The sequence below is a fragment of the Enhydra lutris genome, unplaced genomic scaffold (assembly GCF_002288905.1).
Source record: "Enhydra lutris kenyoni isolate GAN:26980312 unplaced genomic scaffold, ASM228890v2 scaffoldscaffold26, whole genome shotgun sequence".
NCBI classification, from domain to species: domain Eukaryota; kingdom Metazoa; phylum Chordata; class Mammalia; order Carnivora; family Mustelidae; genus Enhydra; species Enhydra lutris.
The window spans coordinates 10,178,704-10,185,761 of record NW_019154110.1 but is presented as its reverse complement, the minus strand read 5'-3'; the positions used below and the strand labels follow the sequence as shown (position 1 = coordinate 10,185,761).

Genomic DNA, 7,058 nt, shown 5'->3' with positions numbered 1-7,058 from the left:
TGAAAATCTCACTTTCGCTGGGGCTAAATTTTCAATGTCCAATTCTCAAGATTCAACAATACTATAGCAGGTTAGAGATCCAAATCAAGGGGGTACCTGGCTGGTTCACTTGGTAGAGCATGGACCTCTTGATCTCAGGGCTGTGAGTTCAAGCCCCAGGCTGGGACTGAAGCCTAGTTGAAAGGAAGGAAGGGAGGAAGGAAGGGAAGGAGGGAGAGAAGGAGGGAGGAAGAGGAAGGAAGGAAGGAAATCCAAATCAAGTACTGTAAGAAATCCAAATTTTTATACTTTTTGTACCTTTTTTTTTTTTTTTTTTAACCATCAAGGGTCAACGGAGTGACTTTTCAGTCTTTAATGCAAGTATAATGCGATGTAAATGCAACCACTCAAATATTCTTGTAAGCAGGACAGAATTCAAGTAAATATCACCAGGACCAAAGCTGACCTCACGGTGGCACTCCAGACTTATCAGAATAAAGGCCTCTGGAATCACGTCACTAACATGTAAATGGATGGTCCCCATTGAAGTCAAGAGTTGGCATAAACACTAGGTCCATAGACTCCCCAGTCAAACTTCCTGGGGAGAATTTACAGGGGAGGATATGCTTTTCTGATTTTAAGATTTTATTTATTTGAGAGAAAGAGAGTAATTGAAAGAGAGAGAGAGAGAGAGCACGATCGAGGGGTGGTGCAAAGGAGAAGCAGACTCCCCACTGAGCAGGGAGTCTGACCCCAGAACCCTGTGTTCATGACCTGAGCCAAAGGCAGACTGAGCCATCCAGGCACCCCTGCTTTTCTGGTTTTAAATCAGCTCTGACCAGAGGTTGAATCAATAGCAGGTTGAATCTGCTACCTTGTAGCAGAAGGTAGCCATCAAAAACAGAAATTCCATCAGACCTTACGACAAAGCAAAATAATATCCACATTATCCGTTTTAAATAGCTACCATTGATCGGTGCCTATTGTAGGCTGCACACAGTTCTGGTACTTTTCATATTAGAAGAGCTCACTGAAGCCTCACAACAACCCTATGAGATTAATAATTATTCTTGTTTTTCTGAAGAAGAAACTGAGGCTCGAAGACATTAAGCGGTTGGCATCTGAAATTTTATAGATAGTATGCAGCCAGATCTGAACCCAATCTGTGTGATTCCAAAACCTGAGCTCTTTAAGCAAGTCTGCATTCCTTCATCTTAGTGATGCCAAGATAAGAGCAATAACAAATGAAACGTGGTTTTCTTTGGGTATAGATGTTTGGCATGAGGTGATTTCAGGAATACCTTATTTAAGGGGGTCTGGTGAGGACCCCTGTTGTGAATCTGAAGCCTCTTCGTGAAACTCTTCCCCACATATGAGAAACATACAAGGATATTTAGAGTCACATGTGTGTCCCACAAGGTACTTATTAATTACAAAAAGACAAACGATAAATTTACTGTGGAGAATCCTTGTGGACACTACGTCAACAAAACCATAAAAGTACAAATGATTCAGCAAATGTGGTAAAGATTTCTTTTGTGCCATAAAGAAATTCTTTTCCTTTTATAGTGGAAAAAAAGAGGGGGGACAAGGGAGGATTTGTTGACATCAGTCAGCAGTGGAGCAGAGGACTAATTTCTATCTTTGATCTTCATCTGTGAAAGCTCAGATCCCACAAAGGTTTCCAAATGAAACATTTACCTTTTTAAGGGGTAGAGAATTATTGGGGAATCCTAGACTCTATATAAAGGAAGACTCCCAAAAGAAAGACATAAATAATAAAACTCCAGAATAATGGTTTTATACTGACCATAGACTACAGAGGTGGGAGTTGGTTGTCCTGACTTCTACAGTGCTTAATCAAGAGTATCAAATCATATTTATAAAGCATTTTTAAAATGCCTTACAGACTTCAAAGCCGTAAAGCTTCTCTGCATCTCAAAGCATTCATGTCCACATTTTGTATATTCTCAGTCTAAGATAATTACCAATCTGCCTACTTTTAAAAGAACTATTCTTCTAGTGAGAAGGAAATGGTGTCTGGAGAGCTTTTTGTTCGAAATGTCGGTGTTTGCATGATTTACAGTGTAATTAACCAGCCTTGCAGCACCAGCAAACTGGCTCCCTTCGCGATTCATCATGTTCCCAGTGACTTCAGATCATCAACTCTGCTGGGAGGAAACCCCTCCTCCTTAGTGATGTAAAAATATTATGTCACCCCCATCGACAGAATATGATCTATCCTTATATACCTATTGTTTTTCAGATCTAAGGGATTTTTTCCTTGATTATTTTTGATACTACCCTTGGTGCTAAAAGTCTAATTAAATACACACATACAAAATCTAATACTACTTAAGAAGAATGTTGTCATTCAATTGCTTATAATCACCAGAACACATTTGTTAAGATATAATTGTGCAGCATAAAGGGCATAAAAGTCTAGTAGCCCAGAATCTAACATAAGAATATCTATATGGATAAGTACATAATGAATATTATCACAAAAATGACTTTAAATCTCTACATTAAAAACTTATTAGCTATCTAAAAACTTCAAAAATGTTTACTTTTGGCCTAGTAATCCTACTTCTAAGAATTCACCCTAAATCTATACCTCCAACAATATGGAAATACATGGGCACAAGGTCAATTATTGCTACATTGTTTGTATTTGCAAAATATTGGGGACCGTCTAAATGCCCATGTAGAAGAGAGTGGTTGAATCAACTTTGGTACAAGCACATAGCTGAGCACCAATGTGAGAAAGAATGAGATACATGTCTGCAAACTGATATGGAATGATTTCCAGGGATATACTGTTTAATGAAAAAAGCAAAGAACAGAAGAATATAGTATGCTACCTTTTCTGTAAGGAAAAAAAGGTGGGGGGGAAGGGAAGTGAGAAAGTACACATGAGCTTGCTTTTTGACCAAAAAGGAAAACAGGAAAGATAAACCAGAGACTAAGAGACTGGTTATTTACAGGAGGTGGGTGGGAATGTGGCTGAAAGTGTGAAGGGGGTGGGTACTGAGCAGAAGTTGGAAAGTGATGTTTTTCCTGCATGTTACTTTTTGTACAGTTCTATCTTTTAGAGCCATATTAATGATGCATATATTTAAAAAACACATATACACACACAACTAGGGGAAAATCCTAATAATGGAATATGAAAAAATCAACCTAAGTTTTGAATGAATAATATAATCACACTGAAATGCAGGTGTGGTGGGAGGGAAGGGGAGCTAACTCAATCCAAATAACTTGAGAATATAATTTTTTTAAACTATATACTCTCAAACTAAAGGAAAAAAAAAAGAAATATAAAATCAACAATGGTTGTTTTTTGTCTTTGTTTGTTTTTGGTAGCAATTCTAAAACTACTTTCTGTGTATTCTGGGGTTGGGTAAATAAGTAAAAATATTATAGACAATGGGATTCAAACTTCTCACTGAAAGAAAAGAGGTACAAATAGGAAGAGAGAGAAGAGTGGAATATATCCTATAGTACTGGATTAGAATTGGACAAGACAGTATGAACTCATGGCTTTTTTAAAAAAGATTTTATCTATGTATTTGACAGAGAGAGAGGTCACAAGTAGGCAGAGAGGCAGGCAGAGGGAGAGGGGGAGGCAGGCTCCTCGCTGAGCAGAGAGCCCAATGCGGGGCTGGATCCCAGGACCCTGGGATCATGACCTGAGCTGAAGGAAGAGGTTTTAACCCACTGAGCCACCCAAGTGCCCCTGAACTTGGGGCTTTTAATATATATAGATAAGGGTGTGTGTATATATGCATATAATTTTTAGTTCTGTCTACTGAGAAAGCGCAGAAGCAATGATACCCCAGGAGCAATAAGCACACCTAGCGCCCAGAACATGGTTTCTAAATTCCATTTGCTCTTTGGTGAATTGGCTGATTCCAGAGCTAGAGCTGGAAAAGAATAAGTTTAATGTCATATTATGCCTCATATTAAGCTACTAAGTTAGCAAATGCTCGAAGAATGGTGGGATATATCCAGATGATAGAGTCATACTGAGGGGCTCCTGGGCGGCTCAGTGGGTTAAAGCCTCTGCCTTTGGCTCAGGTCATGATCCCAGGGTCCTGGGATCAAGCTCGGCATCAGGCTCTCAGCTCAGCAGGGAGCCTGCTCCCTCCCCCACCCCGCCACCTACTTGTGATTTCTGTCTATCAAATAAATAAATAAAATTTAAAAAAAAGAGTCATACTGAAAGTCTCCTACCAGCCTAATCTGGGACAATTAAGCATAAAAATAAAAATGATAGTAATGCATTATAACCCATGGAATAAAATAAAAATATATAAACAAATAAATAAGAAATGTGTGAGAAGGGAAAGTAAGTCTTTACAGTAGAATGTCAGCTAATATATGTGCTGCCGAAGCGAGCACTAGAATGTCAGCTAATAAATGTATAAGGAATGATGGGATTAGAAAATTACTATTTGGCAGAGTGCCTGGGTGGCTCAGTTGTTAAGCTTCTGCCTTAAGCTAAGGTCATGATCCTAGGGGCCTGGGATTGAGCCCCGTATCGTGCTCCCTGCTTGGCAGGAAATCTGTTTCTCCCATTCCTCTGCTTGTGTTCCCTTTCTCGCTGTGTCTCTCACTCTCTGTCAAATAAATAAATAAAATATTTTTTAAAAAAGAAAATCATGATTTGGCAACTATCGTTGTAATAATTGAATCATTACTGGATGATTTTTAGCTTTGCCAAGCTAGTGGGTGAAATTTGGGTGGGAAACAGGATATATACATAGTCACAAAGTATGTTCTCACAAGATATTTATTAATAACAAAGAGAAAAGTAGTAAATTATACAGTGGTCAAATATGAATGGGAAATCTTGGGGAGAGGTGTACAAGAATAATTTTGTGCTATTTTTACAATTTTTGGTAAGTTTGAGATTATATAAAATTTTTAATTATATAAAAATTAAAAATTAAAAAGAAGTGGTTTTTAAGGAGTTTCCTAAGCTACCCAAGACAAAACTGTCATCGATGTATAGTGAGTTGATTCTGCCTGCCTCCTTAGCAGAATAGCTTATGAAAAGCCATCATTTGGGGGGAAGGGAGTAGTGCGAGGTCAAAAACCCTATTAGATGTTTCCTGAACAAAATTAAAATTTTTTTTTCTTTTTAAAAAGTTTTTACTATATTTTAAAAATATATTTTATATTTTATATAAATTACATAAATATATATTATATATTTATATAATATATAATATATTTAAGTATAAATATATAATATATATAAATTATATAAATATATAAATTATATAAATATATATTTTATATTTTATATTTTTAATATATTTTATATTTTTACTATATTTTTTAAGTAGCCTCTACCTACACCTAACATGGGTTGAAATTACAACCCCGAGATCAAGAGTTGCATGGTCTACTGACTGAGCCAGCCTGGTGTCCTTAAAAATATTTTGTTTTTAAAAAGATGTAACTCTGTTGGAAAAGAGTTTTTGATAGCAATTTTTAAAACTCCCTGTTATGTACCAGGCACAAATTTATTTCTAGTTATTAAAAAAAAAAACAGTTGGATGAAGATTTCAATCCCAGGAGACCTAAAAATCAAAGATATCAAACAGTAAAGGAATGGAGTAATTTCTGTTCTCCTCCAACATGGTAAATTTAAATAGAAATTTATGATTATTATGGCAGTTATAAAGTCTTCATGTGACTGATGTATAGACATACTCCCAAATTGTTTTTTTTCTATTTTTTTTCTATTACATATTATTCTATTACATATTAGTAAATATAAGATCATTAAAAAGAACTTTCCTGGGACAGGGGACCCTGAGGGCCTGAGGAGCCAACTGCACTTCCAAACGGTTTGAACTTTGAGCCTCTTGTAGTCTTGAGGAACAATTTCACTTTCCTCAGGTTTATGACACTCGAAACTTCAACAGTCGGAGGTTTACGCACTTTGGGACCAGTCAACACTGTGCAGAGTTCAAAGTGCTAGGAGACAAGAGATCCAAATGGCTTCCAGAGGACAGACAGAGACAAGCAAATTAAAGGAGAATTTAGAAGAATGGTTGGACAGCAATTACAAAATTTGGCGGAAATGCAGAGAGGAACTTGATACAGATGACTATGAAGAAACCAAAAAGGAAACTGCAGCAACTAAGTGAATTTAATGATTTACTGAAGAAAATTATGCCTGGAAATATAACTTTGGGAGATGAGCCAACCTGAATGCAACTGGCTAACCAGGCCTCTATGAGCCAGGCCTTTTAAACCCCAGAGGTCATCAGATTACTTGAAAGAAACAAACAGGTCAGCTTCAGACAAGGTTAGCAGAAATGGATAGAGATCTCGTGGTGGTAAAGCTGGAAAGAGGCCTCTACTCTCAACAGAAAGGGGAGATACTAACAGCTCTCAGGACACGTGGAGGGAAGCTGAGTGCAGATGACGAGGCCTTCTTGTCAGCAAATGCAGGTGCTCTACTCAGCCAGTTTGAGAAAGTCTCTCCAGACCTTGGCTCTGGAGACAAGGTTCTTGCATTGGCAAGCTCTGAGGTTGAAAAAATAAAAAAGGGACATAGTGTGGAAGCTTGGCACATGGAGCACATTTTTGCTGCAAATGTCCATTTGTCTTCTAGGGATTTCGAATCATTGCAAGGAAAACAGGAGATTCTTGAAATGCATTGACACCCTAAGAAAAGGTGACAGAAAAATATACTCATGGCTTCTGTTCATATGCTTCGTCATTGTGCTTTGTGTAGGGCTGCCTGTCTGAGTGATCCTAGACTTGCTGGGATGAGGGACCCATTAGGCCTTATTCCTTATGTCTTGGGGGTTTGAGAAAGAACAGAAAATAGTTTCTCTGCTTATGTTTATTAAGCCTCCTTGTTGGTTTTTGTTTTGTTTTAAGCCTGCTTGGTTTTTGTTTGTTCTTAAGATTTTATTTATTTGAGAAAGAGAGAGTGAGAGAGCACAAGCAGGTGGAGGGGTGAGGGAGAGGGAGAAGCAGGCTCCTCACCAAGCAGGGAGCCTGATGTGGGGCTTGATCCTAGGACCCTGGGATCATGACCTGAGCCAAAG

At 37.8% G+C, this 7,058-nt stretch overlaps 1 pseudogene; it reads left to right on the top strand.

Annotated features, from left to right (window-relative positions):
- The first annotated feature begins 5,881 nt into the window (after positions 1 to 5,881).
- LOC111151450 lies at positions 5,882 to 6,665 on the top strand (annotated as a pseudogene).
- The last annotated feature ends 393 nt before the right edge of the window (positions 6,666 to 7,058 follow it).